At 47.6% G+C, this 18,260-nt stretch overlaps 2 pseudogenes; both read left to right on the forward strand.

Annotated features, from left to right (window-relative positions):
• Positions 1–5,468: 5,468 nt before the first annotated feature.
• LOC140619057 (large ribosomal subunit protein uL11-like) lies at positions 5,469–5,985 on the forward strand (annotated as a pseudogene).
• Positions 5,986–8,908: 2,923 nt separating this feature from the next.
• Positions 8,909–9,391, forward strand: LOC140619058 (ATP synthase subunit d, mitochondrial pseudogene; annotated as a pseudogene).
• The last annotated feature ends 8,869 nt before the right edge of the window (positions 9,392–18,260 follow it).

The following is an 18,260-nucleotide window of genomic DNA, read 5'->3' on the forward strand; positions in this document are numbered from 1 at the left end:
GCACCTCCAGGGCTCAGAGCAGAGCTTTCCCTTCCCTCACAGGCTTCACTGCTCAGAAGTGACCAAGGTTCACTGTGTCTTAGGCATGAACACTGGGATGTGGGATGTTGTGTGAGGACACGGGTCATAGGCAATTCCATTCTCAGAGCTGGATGGGATCCCTCACTCATCACCTGAGGCTTGGGTTGTGCACTTGAGGAGAAGGGGGTCCATCAAAGTAGGAATTTGGGGCCTATGGCCATGAACCCTTTTATGGGCTATGAGATTTGGAGGATGTTGCACCATTACTGGGAAAATGCTCAGCCTGCCTCAGTGAAGTTGGTTGATGTGGGTGCATGAATGAGCCTTTGCTATAGCTGCCACCAGGTTGATGGAGACTCCTGTAAGTGGGTGTCCTGAGCCCACAGGTACTGACTCTGTCTCCCTCTTCCCTTAGTCCCCATTGGAACTTTTCCATAATCCAGGGTGGTAGGATATGTGAATATCAAGAGTAAGAACTCTCCCATGTGTACATGTGTCACTGCCCTAAGGAATCTCTTGATGACCCCAGATCCAAGGTCACCTTCTCTTTCACAAGAGCAGTAGAAACACAGGGGTTACCATGGCAATGTGGTAACACAGGGGTTACCACAGCTCTCAGGCAGAGATGCTATATTGTGACCCATTACAGCACTGAGAGACCAGCCAGGGATTCAAACCTAATTTTCCAGGCCCAGGTGTGTTGACAAAAACGTCTTTGACCACCTTGGGCTGCAGCCTGGGGAGAGATTGATCATCATTGCTGTAGAGCTGCATATGATCAATATCACCCAGATAATTTCTGTTTCCCAGAGACAAGTGATAACGTCTACTCTTCACATCTTTAATTTTCTTCTATTTATTTATTCATGAGAGACACACAATGAGAGAGGAGAGACACAGGCAGAGGGGGAAGCAGGCTACATGCAGAGAGACAAAAGTGTGACTGGATCCCAGTCTCCAGGATCTCGCCTGGGGCTTAAGGTGGGCTGCCCTACTATTCACCTCTTATTCCATCACTCCCCTGTCCCTGCCTCTAAGCAACAGAGGCTCAGAATCTGGCATTGAATGCTTTGTATCTCACTAGAAACAGAATTGTTTAAATTTAAATTCCAGACTTGTTTAAATTCCAATGAAAATACCTCCTTTTGAAGATATTCATCTCCCAATGAAAAAATAGTTACATGGATTTCAGAAGCGATATGACCCACACTATTGCTGTGTTGGAATGAGAAGAAGGGCAGTTGTGCAAGATGTGTGACCCAAGAGAACCAGTTGGCCCACTGCCTGCCTGTCCACTGGTACCACTCTAGGGATTTAGTGAGAATTCCCTGAGTTCTGGTATTTGGTGATAATGATTTTCTCTTTCCTTTCAGATCAGAGCTTTGGGAGCTCCTGAATTCCAGGGTGCTGGGTCGTGTCATCCCAGTGAGCAGATGTGAACAGACCCCTTACAAAATTGTACACAGAGAAAAATTGCACCTGTGTAAAGATTTCCCACGTGATAAGTCACTAGGACCTACACTCCGAAACAGTGAGATAGCATCAGACTCCCATCAGGAAGGCTAAAATTCAATACCACAACATCAGATGGTGCCCAGGATGTGGGGCAGCAGGAACTCTCCTTCATTGCTGGGGGGGGGGGATGCCAAATGTCCAAGTCGCTTGGGAACATAACTGGGTAGTTTGTTGCAGAGCTAAACGAAATATTTATTTATTTATTTATTTATTTATTTATTTATTTATTTATTTAGTTTTATTGGAGTTCAATTTGCCAACATATACCATAACACCCAGTGCTCATCCCATCAAGTGCTCCCTTGGTGCCCGTCACCCAGTCACCCCCACACCCTGCCTTCCTCCCTTTCCACCACCCCTTGTTCTTTTCCCAGAGTTTGGAGTCTCCCATGTTCTGTCTCCCTTTCTGATAATTCCCACTCATTTTTTCTCCTTTCCCCTTTATTCCCTTTCAGTATTTTTTATATTCCCCAAATGAATAAGACCATATAATGTTTGTCCTTCTCCGATTGACTTATTTCACTCAGCAGAATACCCTCCAGTTCCATTCACTTCAAAGAAAATTGTGGTATTTGTCGTTTCCAATGGCTGAGGAATATTCCATTGTATACATAGACCACATCTTCTTTATCCATTCATCTTTCGATGGACACCAAGGCTCCTTCCACAGTTTGGCTACTGTGGACATTGCCGCTATAAATATTGGGGTGCAGGTGTCCTGGAATTTCACTGCATCTCTATCATTGGTGTAAATCCCCTGCAGTGCAATTGCTGGGTCATAGGGCAGATTTATTTTTAACTCTTTGAGGAAACTTCATACAGTTTTCCAGAATTTTTGCATCCATTTTCATCAGGGATATTGGTCTATAATTCTCCTTTTTGGTGGGGTCTTTGTCTGGTTTTGGAATTTAGGTGATGCTGGCCTCATAGAACGAGTTTGGAACTGTTCCATCTCTTTTTATCTTTCCGAACAACATTAGTAGAATAGCTATGGTTTCTTCTTTATACATTTGATAGAATTCTCCTGGGAAGCCATCTGGCCCTGGAGATTGTGTCTTGGGAGGTTATTGATGACTCCTTTAATTTCCTCCCTTGTTATTGGCCTGTTCAGGTTTTCTGTTTCTTCCTGTTCCATTTTTGGAAGTTTGTGGTTTTCCAGAAATGCATCCATTTCTTCTAGATTGCCTAATTTATTGGCGTATAGCTGCTCATAATAAGTTTTAAAATTGTTTGTATTTCCCTGGTATTAGTAGTGATCCCTCCTTTCTCATTCATGATTTTATTAATTTGAGTGTTTTCTCTCTTCTTTTTAATAAGGCTGACTAATGGTTTATCTATCTCATTAATTCTTTTAAAGAACCATCTCCTGGTTTTCTTAATCTATTCAACAGTTCTTCTGGTCTCTATTTCATTGAGTTCTGCTATAATCTTTATTAATTTCTTCTTCTTCTGGATGTAGGATCTATCTGCTCTTTTTTCTCTAGCTCCTTTCGGTGCAAGGTTAACTTTTGTACTTGAGTTCTTTCCAGTTTTTGGATGGATGCTTGTATTGCGATGCATTTCCCCCTCTGGAGTCCTTTTGCTGTATCCCAAAGATTTTGAAAGGTTGTATCTTCATTCTCATCAGTTTCCATGAATCTTTTTAATTCTTCCCTAATTTCCTGGTTGACCCTTTCTTTTTGTAGCAGGTTGGTCCTTAACCTCCATGTGTTTGTAATCCTTTCAAACTTCTTGTGATTTAGTTCTAGTTTCAAAGCATTATGGTCTGAAAATATGCAGGGGACATTCTCAATTTTAGTATTGATTAAGATCTGATTTATGACCCATTATGTGGTCTATTCTGGAGAACATTCCATGTGCACTTGAGAAGAATGTGTATTCAGTTGCATTTGGATGTAAAGTTCTATAAATATCTGTGAAATCCATCTGGTCCAGTGTATCATTTAAAGCTCTTGTGTCTTTGGAGATGTTGTACTTAGAATATGTGTCGATTCTAGAAAGCGTTGTGTTCAAGACACCAAGTATAAGTGATTTATTATCTAAGTATGTCTTAACTTTGGTTGTTAATTGATTGATATACTTGGCAGCTCTCACATTTGGGGCATAAATATTCATGATTTTTAAGTCCTCTTGTTGGATATATCCTTTAAGTATGATATCGTGTCCCTCTTCCTCTCTTACTACAGTCTTTGGAATAAACTTTAGTTTATTTGATATAAGGATGGCAACCCCTGCTTTTTTTGAGGATCATTTGAATGGTAAATGGTTCTCCAACCTTTCTTTTCAGGCTGCAGGTGTCCTTATGTCTACAATGAGTCTCTTGTAGACAGCAAATAGATGTGTCCTGCTTTTTTATCCAGTCTGAATCCCTGCGCCTTTTGATGGGGTCATTAAGCCCATTCACGTTCAGGGTTACTATTGAAAGATATGAATTTAGTGTCATCATGATGCTTATTCAGTCCCTGTTTTTGTGGAATGTTCCCTTGGACTTCCTCTTTCTTTTACAGAGTCCCCCTTAATATTTCTTGCAGAGCTGGTTTGGTGGTCACATATTCTTTCAGGTCCTGCCTATCTTGGAAGCTCTTTATCTCTCCTTCTATTCTGAGTGTGAGTCTTGCTGGATAAAGTATTCTTGGCTGCATGTTCTTCTCATATAGGACCCTGAATATATCCTGCCAGCCCTTTCTGGCTTGCCCTGTCTCTGTGGAAAGGTCTTCTGTTAACCTAATACTTCTCCCCATAAAGTTTAGGGATTTCTTATTTCTTGCTGCTTTAAGGATTTTTCCTTTATCTTTGGAATTTGCAAGTTTCCCTATTGAATGTCGAGGTGTTGAATTTTTATTTATTTTTTTTATTTTAGGGGGAATCTTTCTATCTCCTGGATCTGAATGCCTGTTTCCCTCCCAATGTTAGGGAAGTTCTCATCTACGTTTTGTTCAGAGACACTTTCTGCTCCTCTATCCTTTTCATCACCCTCTGGAACCCCAATTAAACGTAGATTTTTCCTGTTGAGGCTGTCATTTATTTCCCTTAACCTTTCCTCATGATCTTTTTATTGGTTTTCTCTTTTTTCCTCAACTTCCTTCCTTGGCATCAGCTTGTCTTCTATGTCATTCACTTGTTCTTCTACGTCGTTAACCCTTGTTGTTAGGACCTCCAGTTTGGATTGCATCTCATTTAATTGATTTTTAATTTCGGCCTGATTAAATCTAAATTCTGCAGTCATGTAGTCTCTTGAATACTTTATGCTTTTATTTCCAGAGCCACTACTAGCTTTATAATTGTGGTTCTGAATTGGCTTTCTGACATCGAATTGTAATCCAAATTCTGTAATTTGGCGAGAAAATGAGTGAAAATATCAGTGAGGGTGACAAAACATGAGAGATACCTAACTCTGGGAAATGAACAAGGGGTAGTGGAAGGGATTTGGGCAGGGGTTTGAGTTGACTTGGTGATTGGCACTGAGGGGGGTACTTCAGATGAGCACTGGGTGTTATGCTATATGTTGGCAAATTGAACTCCAATAAAAAATTTTAAAAAAAATACAAATTCTGTAACTCTGTGGGAGAGAGTACTGTTTCTGATTCTTTTGTGGTGAGTTCTTCCTTCTAGTCATTTTGCTCAGTGCAGAGTGGCTAAAATCAAGTTATACTGGAAAATGGAATGGAAAAAAAATAAGGTATAACAAATAAAGAACAAAAAACCATACCAAAACAAACCAAACCAAGCAGAAACAAACAAAGAAAAAAACAAAAAACAAAACAAAACAAGGAGGGGTATCCCCTGTTCTGTATACTGGAAGTCCCCCGATTTCCCCTGTGGTTTTCCAGCACTGCTTGGTCAAGAACTTGCTCTTCTGCTTTTGGCTTTAGGCTCAGAGGAGGCAAAGGTGCAACTGTCTTTGGTCCTCCTGAATCTAGGGTCATCCGACACCAGCTGCCTCCACCATGCCGCCTAAGTTCGATCCCAATGAGATCAACGTCATGTTCTTGAGGTGCACCAGTGGCGAGGTCAGTGCCATGTCTGCCCTGGCCCTGAAGATCGACTGCCGGGTCTGTCTCCAAAAAAGGTTGGTTATGACATCGTCAAGACAGCCGGTTATTGGAAGGGTCTAAGGATTACAGTGAAACTGATCATTCAGAACAGACAGGCCCAGATTGAAGTGATACCTTCTGCCTCTGCCCTGATTATCAAAGCCCTGAAGGAACCACCAAGAGACAGAAAGCAGCAGAAAAACATTAAGCACAGTGGAAATATCACTTTTGATGAGCTTGTCAATATTGCCTGACAGATGTGACACCGATCTCTAGCCAGAGAACTCTCTGGAACCATTAAAGAGATCCTGGGGACTGCCCAGTCTGTGGGCTGCAATGTTGGTTGCCGTAACCCTCATGACATCATAGATGACATCAATAGTTATGCAGTGGAATGCCCAGCGAGGTGACTACAAAGAAAAATATTTTAACAAAGGATCATTTGACAAAAAATAAAAAATAAAAAACTTGCTCTTCCCCTGTCCTTCTAGCTGGTTCTAGGGGAGGGGCCTGTTGTGCTGACTCTCAGGTTTGTGCACTTGGGGAGCTGTCCTGCCCCCTGCCAGGTCGTCTCAGTGGGAGCTATTTATCCTGTGAGGTCCCTCTTCCCCGGCAGCCCTGCTCTGTCCATGGCACAAGGTGACACAAGGAACAATAGCAGTGGCGGTGGCCAGCTCCCCAGCCCTGGAGTCAGCTCCCGCAGTAACTACTGCAACTCCCAGTCTGCAGGGGACTGGATGCTCTGGGGCGGGGCCCCTGACCTGCTCAGCTTGGGGACCCCAGCGACAGGTGTCCTTGCTGTCCTGCCTGGGCCTTCCCGCCTCCGCCTGTCCCGGGTGGAGGCCGGATCCTGGGCTGTGTCCCCTGCGCCCTGGGCTCCCAGGCCTGCACTGCTGGAATCGGGCTCACGGCCCCCTCTCTGCGGAGCCTCCACCCGAGCCCCTCCAAGCTGCTCCCAGGCCACGGGGCATGCTGCAGCCCTTTAGAGAGCTCAGCCACAGGGTGTGGGGCTCTCCCCGGGGCAGGGGCTTTTTCGTACCCCCGGGAGCCTGAGGGCATCCCTGCCCTCCTGGGGTCATGCTCTGAATCCTTGTGGGCGCCTGTCCATCCGGGAAGTTTGGTGCAGCTCCTGCTCCTCCGACAGGGCTCTCCTGACCTGGGGTGCTCGCTGCGGCCTCAGCCCAGCTCCTCAGGGCCCCTCCCCTTGGATGCTTTTAGTTTCTTTATTTCTTTTTTTCCGTTTTCCTACCTTAATAGAAGTGTGAACTCTCCTCACCGTAGCATTCCAGCTGTTGTCTCTTTAAATCTCAGGCCGAATTCATAGATTTTCAGGATGATTTGAACGTTATCTAGGTAAGTTGGTGGGAACAGGTGACTTGGGGACACTACTCTTCCGCCATCTTCGGTAGTATATATAATTTCCATATTTCAACACAATCCTACTGAGTGGATTCCACAGCAAAATATGTGAAAAAAATGAGGTTTGTCCATAAAAGAAAAGAATCTGTATAGGGAGACATGAATGATGGAGACAATGAATGAGGGTTTGAGTATGTCCCTATAGTGTAGACTGTATTCTAATACAATATGGCCTGATGGGAGCCACACTAGTGCTCATCTGTGAACACACTGTGCTTCTCGGATTTGTCACTGATACACCAAATATGTTGGTACAAAACGAACAAGGAGTAATGGAAGAGGAGGTGGGTGGGGTAACGGGGTGACTGGGTGATGGCCAATGAGGGAGGCACTTGACAGATTAGCACTGGGTGTCATACTATATGTTGGCAAATAGAAGTCCAAAAAAATACACAAAAATGACAAAAACAGGAGTTTAAAACACAAATACATTTCTGTGAGAACATGTGGAACTCATGTCTCTAATGCCCAAGAGATGGAACCCATTCTGAGAGTCAGACCTGGCCATGCCAATGGGGAGGGAACTGGTGAGCCCTGGAAACCAGCTGGGCTCTCAGGGCTTTGGGCCTTGCTGAGGTGAGTGCCCTGTGACCAGGAGGGGGCGCTGAGGGACTGCCCTGTGGTCCGTACAGGGCTGCTCTGTGAGGATCCTTCACTCAGGGTGCCTGGGCCTGTGTGCTGGTCCCTTGCTCCCTGATGAGAGCTCAGCAGCTGTGTCCTCTCAGGTCTGGACCCTGAGCAGGGACTTGTGTGTGGTGCCAGCAGATGCTTCCCCCCAGGGCTCTCCCAGGGCTGAAGCCAACCCCATCCTCCTCAGTGTGTGGTGTGAGCAAAGCTCCAGGATCAGGGCCCAGGGAGGGGTTGGGCAGTGAGTGGGTGGAGCCTATGTGCATGGACAGCCCTTCTGGCAGAGGGGGGAGTAGAAGAGGAGGCGTGGGGCAGTCCAGCCCATGGAGGGGACCAGGGACTTTGTCACCCTGACCTGTGATCTTTAATGTTCATTCAACTCTGTCAGTGCACAGGTCAGGAGTGACCTCAGGGACACAGAGCCACTGTCAGCCTACGTCTGCTGGTCTAGCTTAGAGATTTGAGGAAATTCAGTCTGGCCTCTGATCCATCACCCGTGAATGTGTCTGCAGGTTCCCCATCCCTGCCTGTGCTGACCCAGCCGCCCTCCCTCTCTGCATCCCTGGGATCAACAGCCAGACTCACCTGCACACTGAGCAGTGGCTGCAGCGGTGGCCATATGCTGGTTCCAGCAGCCAGGAGGCCTCCTGTGTACCTGCTGATGGTCTACTGAGACTCACCAGGGCCCCAGTGTCCCCAGCCACTACTCTGGTTTCAAAGACACCTCGGCCAATGCAGGTCACTCAGATAGCTGCGAAATTCATACAACAAGGGTCCTCATGGGGACTCATGGGCACCCCTTCAGATTTTCCTGCCTGCATGAACAGACCCATGATATAATCATAAGGTTAAAAAAAGAGACAAATGATTCTATAAAATGTTTCTAAATGTCTATTTAAATGAAAGATGAAGTCATTCTTTTTTAAAAAAAGTTTTATTTATTTATTCATTAGACACATAGAGAGAGGCAGAGACAGAGTCAGAGGGTGAAGCAGGGCCCTTGCAGGGGGCCTGATGCAGGTCTTGGTCCCAGTACCCTGGAATAATGACCTGAGCCAAAGGTAGATGCTCAATCACTGAGCCACCAAGTGCAACTGCACTGAGATTTTCAATGCCACTTCCATCGTTATTTTCCATTCAGTCCGCACAGATCTGTAAACAATATACTCGTAATTCCGCCTGTGTCTTCACAGTGACATCATCATTGAGTCTTAGTCAATGCACATTGAGAAGATTTTCTTAAAAAGAACATTCAGGACTGTGGGCTGATGAGGTCGGTGAAGGATCTCAAGATGGCTGGGCAAAAACTTGCTCTAAAAACCATTGACTGGGTAGCTTTTGTGGAGATCATACCCTGAAACCAGAAGGCCATTGCCAACTCCCTGAAATCCTGGAATGAGATGCTTACCTCCAGGTTGGCTACTCTTCCTGAGAAACCACCTGCTACCGACTGGGCTTACTACAAGGCCAATGTGGCAAAGGCTGGCTTGGTAGGTGACTTTGAGAAGAAGTTTAATGCCCTGAAGTTTCCTGTGCCAGAGGATAAATACACTGTCCAGGTGGATGCTGAGGATAAAGAAGATGTGAAAAGCTGTGCTGAGTTTTTATCCCTCTCAAAGGCCAGGATTGAAGAATATGAAAAAGAGCTGGAGATGATAAAGAACATCATTCCATTTGATCAAATGACCATTGAGGATCTGAATGAAGTCTTCCCAGAAACCAAATTAGACAAGAAGTATCCCTATTGACTTCACAAGCCAGTTGAAAATTTATAAACTTGAGTTGAGGAGAAAGCCCTGGTCCTCATATTATAAATGTTGGATATTAAAAATAATGATATGGAAAAAAAGAACATTCATCCAATTTATGTGTACAGTTGGTCTAGGGAGTGACCAATACGCAATCTCTTCCTCTGGATTCTTGCCAGAAATTCTCCAGCTGTCACATCTTCCTGCTAAAACACCCTGCAGGTCTGCCTCTTGTGCTCTGAGGTCAGTGGCACACAGACAACCTCAAATGGCAGGGCTCCTGCAGACCTGTGTCCATATGCGGGGAGGACAGACTCTAGGAGGGAGTTCTTGCCCATGGGGTGGGGAGTACTAATGTTTAAAACAGGTGAAGGGATCCCTGGGTGGCGCAGCGGTTTAGCGCCTGCCTTTGGCCCAGGGCGCGATCTTGGAGACCCGGGATCGAATCCCACATCAGGCTCCCAGTGCATGGAGTCTGCTTCTCCCTCTGCCTATGTCTCTGCCTCTCTCTCTCTCTCTCTGACAATCATAAATAAATTAAAAAAAATTTTAAAAAAGGTGAAAACAGTGAAAGATGACAACGATGTTCAGTGTGTAACCTTTCCAGGAAAGCACACGAGGCCTTCCACCTACAACCTGGAAAATCTAGCTCCCTGGGTCTTCAGTATTTCAGGAAATTGAGAGAAGGAGAGGGCTGCAACCAGGGTCATCATATAGGAGGAAGTTCTAAGCATCCTGTGCAGAGGAGGCCACTTGTACACGGCGACCCTTCATTCCACTGGATGTGACAGTGATGTCAGACAAATTGGTGTAGACACCACCTCAGTCCTGAGTGGCCCATGAAAATCCAAGGGATTTGTGGTAGAAACACAGAGATGGAGAGAGAGGCAGTGACATAGGCAGAGGGAGAAGCAGGCTCCCTGCACAGAGCCTGATGGGGGGCTTGATCCCAGGACTCCAGGATCATACCCTGAGCCAAAGACAGACACTTAACCCCTGAGTGACCCAGGAGTCCCTCACACCAAGAAAAGAGAGTGTAGCCTAAAATCTATGCCACATTCAGGGGAGACCACATGTGGGGAGACTCGTCCAGATCATAGGAGGAGAGTGGTCAGAGCTCTCGAGACAGGACCTGTGTCCCATGGCCAACTGATCCCCATGTCATGCAGGGTGAGGTGGTGTCAGGATGCCAGAACACAGTTGAGACTTATTTCTGAGGGCTCAGGCTGGATCAGAGCTGGGAACACCACCTGGCACTGACTGTGACCTCTGCTCAGGGCTCACAGCTGGGACCTCCTGAACCGCACACCAGCCCCAAGCCCCTCCTCTGCCCACCCCCCCTGACATGCTCAGGCAGAGGGAACTGACCCAGAACCAGGGAGGGGTCAGAGAGCCGGGGTCTCATTTGCATGGAAGAGCCCCTCCCTCTCTCAGAGGATGAAGAGGAGAAGGGAGAGATGAGGGGAGGCTCTGCTCAGCTGAGGGGCCACTGAAGACAGGATCCATGATGACCTCCACCATGGGCTGGTTCCCTCTCATCCTCACCCTCCTCGCTCACTGCGCAGGTGACTGGATGTGGGACAGGGCGAGGGGCCCTGGGAGGACATATGCAATCCAGACTCCAGCATCACCCTGTCTATTCTCTCCTTCTTGCAGGGTCCTGGGCCCAGTCTGTGCTGACTCAGCCGGCCTCAGTGTCTGGGTCCCTGGGCCAGAGGGTCACCATCTCCTGCACTGGAAGCAGCTCCAATGTTGGTTATGGCAATTATGTGGGCTGGTACCAGCAGCTCCCAGGAACAAGCCCCAGAACCCTCATCTATGATAGTAGTAGCCGACCCTCGGGGGTCCCTGATCGATTCTCTGGCTCCAGGTCAGGCAGCACAGCAACCCTGACCATCTCTGGGCTCCAGGCTGAGGATGAAGCCGATTATTACTGCTCATCCTATGACAGCAGTCTCAGTGGTGGCACAGTACTCCAGGCGTGTGGGGAAGTGAGACAAAAACCCACTTACCCATCTGCAAAGTGAGTGAGCGCCCCAGCAGCTGCCTGCTTAGGATTCCCCTGGGTTTCTGCTCATTCTTCAGTTGATGCCCTGAACACAGGTGCATCTTGGGGACCTCCTGGAAATGGCACCTGCTTCATCATCTCTGACCTCAGAGTATCTCAGAGTAGCCCATTGTGCACAGAGGGTGTCAAAGGAATGAGAAAGTTTTGCCTTTGGGATCAGGGACTGGTTCTTTTAGGCTAGAGTACATTCACTTGTCATCTTCTGATTTCTCAGTAAAAGAAACACTCTTAGGCCACGAAGCTATCATGGTCCTTCATCCCCATCCCTGTTCTGCTGATGCACATGTCAGCTTTTTTTACAGCTGGCAACATTATTGCCTTATCTTCAACCAGGTGATGATTTCTTCTTATTATTTGATGATTGCAAGGAACACATAAATCAATGCCACACTCAGAAATATAAAAGGTAAAAAAAAAGCTTTCTAGAGAAAAATTCCCACGTGAATGTTTATGGAAACTTTATTCATAATTAGCACCCCTGAAAGCAATAAAAAATATACACACTGATTTTTATACCAGCTTTTTATGAAATATCCAGACTTGAAGTAACGAAGATTTACTCCAACCTGATGTATAGTCGTAGAGTGTGATAGTAGTCAACATTTAAAGAAATAAGTTCTTAAGTTCAAAAACATGCATGAATATTAACTGCATATTTCTTCAGGATGAGATACCACCTCACACCAGTGAGAATGGGGAAAATTAACAAGGCAGGAAACAACAAATGTTGGAGAGGATGCGGAGAAAAGGGAACCCTCATACACTGTTGGTGGGAATGTGAACTGGTGCAGCCACTCTGGAAAACTATGTGGAGGTTCCTCAAACAGTTAAAAATATACCTGCCCTACGACCCAGCAATAGCACTGTTGGGGATTTACCCCAAAGATACAAATGCAATGAAACGCCGGGACACCTGCACCCCGATGTTTCTAGCAGCAATGGCCACGATAGCCAAACTGTGGAAGGAGCCTCGGTGTCCAACGAAAGATGAATGGATAAAGAAGATGTGGTTTATGTATACAATGGAATATTACTCAGCTATTAGAAATGACAAATACCCACCATTTGCTTCAACGTGGATGGAACTGGAGGGTATTATGCTGAGTGAAGTAAGTCAGTCGGAGAAGGACAAACATTATATGTTCTCATTCATTTGGGGAATATAAATAATAGTGAAAGGGAATATAAGGGAAGGGAGAAGAAATGTGTGGGAAATATCTGAAAGGGAGACAGAACGTAAAGACTGCTAACTCTGGGAAATGAACTAGGGGTGGTAGAAGGGGAGGAGGGCGGGGGGTGGGAGTGAATGGGTGACGGGCACTGGGGGTTATTCTGTATGTTAGTAAATTGAACACCAATAAAAAATAAATAAAAAAAATAAAGAAATAAGTTCTTAAGTTCAAAAACATGCATGAATATTAACTGCATATTTCTTCAGGATGAATAACACATAAAAAGCTAAATTCCACATCATGGGAATTTCATTGTAATTTGGAAGATGTGGGTATCTAGAGGTGGCAAGGAGGCCAGTGATTGACAGCAGGTGGAGGAAGGAGGAGGGGGAGTGTGTTAGGCGACTCTATTCGAGGTGATGTCACTCTCCTACATGGCACTGTGAAGGCAGCCGCACCCCAGTGCTGTGTTGTCACAGCTCAGTAAACTGTACCCCAGGGTGACAGCTCCTTCATGCAGGCAGAGAATGTCTTCTAGAAGTCTGGGGTCCATGACAGCTCACAGGGAATATCATCTCATCCACTTCTCCAAGGAGGTGTGACCCTTGTCCCCAAAGGGGGAGGACAGGAAGGTGGAGACCTCAGGGAGTGTGTACAGGAAATTTGAAAAGGGAGCAAGGAAACTGCACGTGAGCCCCTTAGGATGACAGAGTGTGTCCCCTGGGCTGAGGGCTCAGTCCTTGTCATGTGTCAGGGCCGGGCCTGGAATTGAACCGTAACGTCCAAGGTCATAGGTGATGGTAGACATCGTTGTCCCTTCAGGAACAGAAGGTCCTGTGTTGTGAGAGTCTCAACCTCTCCATAGCAAGTGTGGAGACCGGACCCGCCCTTATGGTTCTGGAGACGATTGCCCTAGGACACTGGATACAGCTACAACACTGAATAGTTTGAAAACTAATGGTTGATTATTTATAAACCTGCAAATTACAGCACACACCTGGGGCCACAGACAGAGGTCATCGTAGAGACAGAGCGAGCTTGTATCCTCCACCCCCAGGAGAGTGGACAGAGGCTCAGCTGACAGAGGAGCTGGGGTGAGAGACAGAGACAGAGAGAGACAGAGACCAGGCCTCGAGGACCCACCTTGGAGTCCATGGGGGCAGCATCCCTGATGTCTTTGTCCATGTGCTCCCTGCCCTGGGGATGGTCCTGACCCCAAGCCTCACTCTAATCCTGGAAAAGCAGTGGAGCAGTGGGGACAGTAGGAGACAGTCGCCAGGAAGGAGCCACAGCAGGGGGTTCTGAGCCATTTGGAGTCATTAGGTGCAGCCTCAGGAGGGTGGGTGGGACCTGGGTATGGCCTGTCCTCCATGCACAAGGTTTGGGGACCCACAGCACTGGAGGCAGAGGGCTCTGATCTGCAATCCTCTTCCCTCATCTCAGCCAGTGTGGACCAGGACTGGGGCAGCAGGAGCCTGGAAGCCTGTCCCTCAGCTCCATGGGATGCTGTGCATCCCTTGCCTGAGTCTGGGCCCAGGTGCCACCTGCTGTCAGCCTCAGAAACCCTGAGCTCAGAGGGGTTACATTACGGGCACCAGGAGAGGACCTGGGGGTGGGGAGCAGTGACCAAGATGATACTTTCCTCCCTCTGGGGGCTGAAAGGTTGAGAAAGATCCCCAAGCTCTGCTGCCCTGTGGCTGGGATCCTGGGGCTGTGCATTTCAAGGCAGAGGTTGGGGTTCTCCACCCCATTTCTTCATGACCCCCATATCCCGGGCACTGCAGCCTGACCTTGGACATTCAGGTCATGTTCCTCCATGACTCCTCATTCTGCTGGGCTGTAAAGGTCTGCAAACCCCCAACACATGGTCACTGGCCTCAACCCTCCTGGAACATTTTTATGTGGAAGACGAGGAGGGGCATATGTCTTATCATTGACACCTGGCTCACCTCTGGGGACCTGGAGCAGAGGGGAAGACTAACATCACCACACACTGCAGGGATGATGCAGGGAAGGCCCCCTGAGCCAGCCTGGACTGAGGGACGCTGCCTCCTGGACATCTGTCCCCTGTCCCGTACCCAGGGAAGGGGTCCAGGGTACCAATCTAGGCTCCTGTCCCCCTACATGACACATACACCACAGGGCCTGCTCACCAGGGCTGCATACCTGCCTCAGGCTATGGGCACTGATCCTGACGCTCAAGGTCAGGGTCTCCCATTTCTGAGCTAGGAATTCAGTGTTTGTGCTCCTTCCCCAGACCTTCTACTCCTACATGCTCAGAGAAGCCTCTCCCTACCTGAGGCTCCCCTGCAGTGACAGCAGCACCTCTGAAGGGCCTGGCATAGCAGAGACCCCAGTTCACATAGTCCTCTTTCCCGCTTCCCTCCCCGCCTTCTCCTGGGACCACAGCCACCAGCATCCCCTCTGGATGTGCTCCTGCTTCAGGTGCTCTGCCCTGACACCTGGTTATCTTCAGTCCTGCCCTGTTCTGTCCCCCCTCCTATCCCCCGGGGCCACAGGTTCACCAGGTGGTGATGCTTTTGTTAAATCACCACCTCCCATCATAGTTTGAAGATCTTTATGCATTGTTTTAATATTTTAATATTTTCTTCGATGACTCTTTGTGCAGAACACCGCCACTCCTCTCTTGAGATTAATATGAAAGGCCGTCCCATGAGGAGCTCCCTAAATGTTCCATGGGTTAGGATAGGCTCAGTCTTTTGCAGGATTTATGTTTTGTAGACATTCCCCCTCTCACAGGAGTGCTTATTTTGTAAGGACTCTTCCCTCCATGTGGGAAGCTCTCAAATCACAGACGCTGTATCCATGTTCTTTACAGCAGACCATGCAGGGTGCTCCACCCAGTCCTTCAGGTCACTGGTGAGTGCTGGGATCACAGCTCTGGATGTTACCTTCAGGACACTGAGGACCCTGAAAGGGACATGTAATCAGCAAAGGGCAATGTGCATCCCCTGGGCCCTGCAAGGGGACCCTCCCACCTGGGGGAGCCCCCCTGGCCTCACAGCTGGGCAGAGGCCGAGCTGCACTCTGGGCCCCTGGTGAGACCCAACAGCCTGGTTCCCTAAGGGCCTGGCAGAGTCTCCTGGGCAGGGTCCTGAGCGTTTCCCACAGATGCTCCCTCCATCTTTCCTATGTCCACTCTGAGCAGTCCCTGCCTTCAGCATCCTCTGTCCCCTGTTTTCCTGAATTACTGACCAGATGGAGTCAGAGAGAGACTGGAAGGGGTGACAATTTGCATAAAGTGCACTGTCATTTGCCGGGAGACTGTAGGGAGAATTAGACAAGCTTAACAGAGTGCAGCTCCATTCTTGGGACAGGGGATTTGTCAACATTGCCTGGACTCCTCTCCTCCTCCATTTCTTGTCTTTCTTCCCAGGAAGGGACATCATCTGTCTTCTGGGGGACCTTCCTCGATATTAACATCCCCTGGAAACTACCACCAAAAATTCCCCACCTCCTGGGAGTTTGTGTATCTACAGTTTCCTTGTCCCAGCCAGGGATGGCCCAGCTGTTCCCCCACCTCCCTCTGCATCTCCAGGAACAACAGCCAGACTCACATGAACCATGAGCAGTGGCTTCATTGTTGGCGGCTGCTACATATACTGGTTCCAACAGAAGCCAGGGAGTCCCCTTCCCCCCATATCTCCTGAGTTTCTACTCAGACTCAGATAAGCACCAGGGCTCAAAATCCCCAGCCCTGTTCTGGATCTGAAGACACCTCAGCCAAAGCAGCGCCTCTGCTCATCTCTGGGCTGCAGGGTGAGGATAAGAATGACTCTTACTCTACAATCTGGCTCAGTGGTCCTGGTCACAAGGACACACACAGAAGAGGATGAGGGGCAACACCCCAGCCTGCCTATGGCCTTGGACTTTGTCTCCCAATTTAAGATAACTTGAATACACACTAATTTTCCTGGAAGTAGATTTTGGGTCACAATATCCTTCCTCCTAGTTTTCTATTTACACATTTCTGAAGACACAGAAGAAATAAAAACTGAGAAGAAATAGATACAGAAATATTGTTAGTGATCCAAATTGAAAAATTAGCCTCAGTGTCCATTGAAAGATGAATGGCTAAAGAAGCTGTGGTCTATGTATACAATGGAATATTCCTCAGCCATTAGAAATGGCAAATACCCACTGTTTGCTTCAATGTGGATGGAACTGAAGGGTATTATGGTGAGTGAAGCAAGTCAACTAGAGAAGGAGAAACATGATATGATCTCATTCATTTGGGAATGTAAAATAGTAAATGGGGTTATAGGGGACAGGAGAGAAAATGAGTGGGAAATACCAGACAGGGAGACAGAACATGAGAGACTCCTAACTCTGGGAAACGAAAAAGTGGTGTTGAAAAGGGAGGTGGGTGGGGGTTGGGGGTGACTGGAGGAGGGGCACTGAGCGGGGCAGTTCACAGGATGAGCACTGGGTGTTATTGTGGTATATGTTGGCAAATCGAACTCCAATAAAAAATACACAAATAAAAGAAAAATTAGATCCTGTTGTCATGGTGGTCCTTTTCTCTTCCCATAGAACGTCTACTTTTATTATTTTAATATTCAGAACAAATGACAATCCCAGCAGTTTGAAAGTCCTACTCAGGGTGGACTCTGCCCTTCCAGCTGTCAGAGCAGAAACCTCCTCTTCTCTACCAGGCCTCTGCTCTCAGAACAGGCCAAGGCTCATTGAATCCCAGGTATGAGACACTAGGCTGTGGGGATGCTGGGTGAGAACCAGGCCCAAGAGGAATTCATGGCCCATAGCTGTGGACTTGACCCTCAGTTGTGACATCAGAGTTGTGGTTAGGAATGGGGGTTTGGGGGTCCTGAAATGTTGTAAAAACCCTGACCCTGCTCCAGGGACACTGGTTGAAGTAGTCCTGTGGATGTGACTTCCTACAGCTGACACCACTCAGGACCATGGTCATCCTCTGGGGTCCTGTTCCTGATCCCCCAGTGCCTGCTTGTGGCCTCCTCTCCTCTGGTACACAGTGGAGCTTTGCAATAGTCCTGGGTGGAGGAGTATGGCTTGGATGTCTAGGGAGGAGGAATCTGATCATTTGATGCAAAACCCTTTGCCTGTGAGGCTGTTGTGAATGTAGAATTTACCTTTTGTGGAGTGAAGAGAAGCAAAATGGGAGTTAATATAGGACAAGCTCTCTGGCAGAAGCCCTGAGTTGTGAGCTAGCACAGCCTTGACTGAGCTTCCAGGCTACAGCCTGACTTTCTTCCACAGACTTTGTCAGCTTGTCCTCCTTGACAAGATACTCACAGGGTCTCAGATAAGGGGGGAGTGAGACAAATCTCTGGACCCAAGGATCTTGTCTCTGAACCCCCATTCAGGAAGAAACTTATCTGGAGAGACTGAGCAGGGTGGGCTCTGCTGCACGATGATCTATGCTTCCACAGGAAACAGAAACATTCCAGTAAAGCGCATAGACCAAGAGAAATTGGAACATTCCAGGAGACACAGACATATAATGTAAAAGAGCCCAAGGCACCTCCCCTCTCAATATGGAGAAGATGAACAGGATGAAACACCGTGCTCCACCTAAACGTGCAGACTCCAAACATTCTTCCACACTCAGTTCTATCATCTCATTCTGTAGAGTGTGACCTTGTGTCACTACTATTAT

Source organism: Canis lupus, chromosome 27, assembly GCF_048164855.1.
Source record: "Canis lupus baileyi chromosome 27, mCanLup2.hap1, whole genome shotgun sequence".
NCBI classification, from domain to species: domain Eukaryota; kingdom Metazoa; phylum Chordata; class Mammalia; order Carnivora; family Canidae; genus Canis; species Canis lupus.